Here is a 278-nt window from a genome sequence, read left to right on the forward strand (position 1 = left end):
GTGAACCTTTTCAGATTGTGACTCAGCTTTGCTAGAGTCCCCAATTAGAGGTGTCCAGGGTTCTTAAGCACACTCTTTTTGCCTTGGATCACAATTTTATTTCTTTCTTTTTCTTTCTTTTTCTTTCTTTCTTTTTCTTTCTTTCTTTTTCTTTCTCTCTTTTTTTTCGAAATTTTTTTTTGTATTCACTGCTTTTTCTTGCTTCAAGAATCATTTTTATGATTTTTCAAATCCTCAGTAACATGTCTCCTTTTTCATCATTCTTTCAAGAGCCAACA

The sequence above is a fragment of the Arachis duranensis genome, chromosome 10 (genome assembly GCF_000817695.3).
Source record: "Arachis duranensis cultivar V14167 chromosome 10, aradu.V14167.gnm2.J7QH, whole genome shotgun sequence".
Lineage (NCBI taxonomy): Eukaryota > Viridiplantae > Streptophyta > Magnoliopsida > Fabales > Fabaceae > Arachis > Arachis duranensis.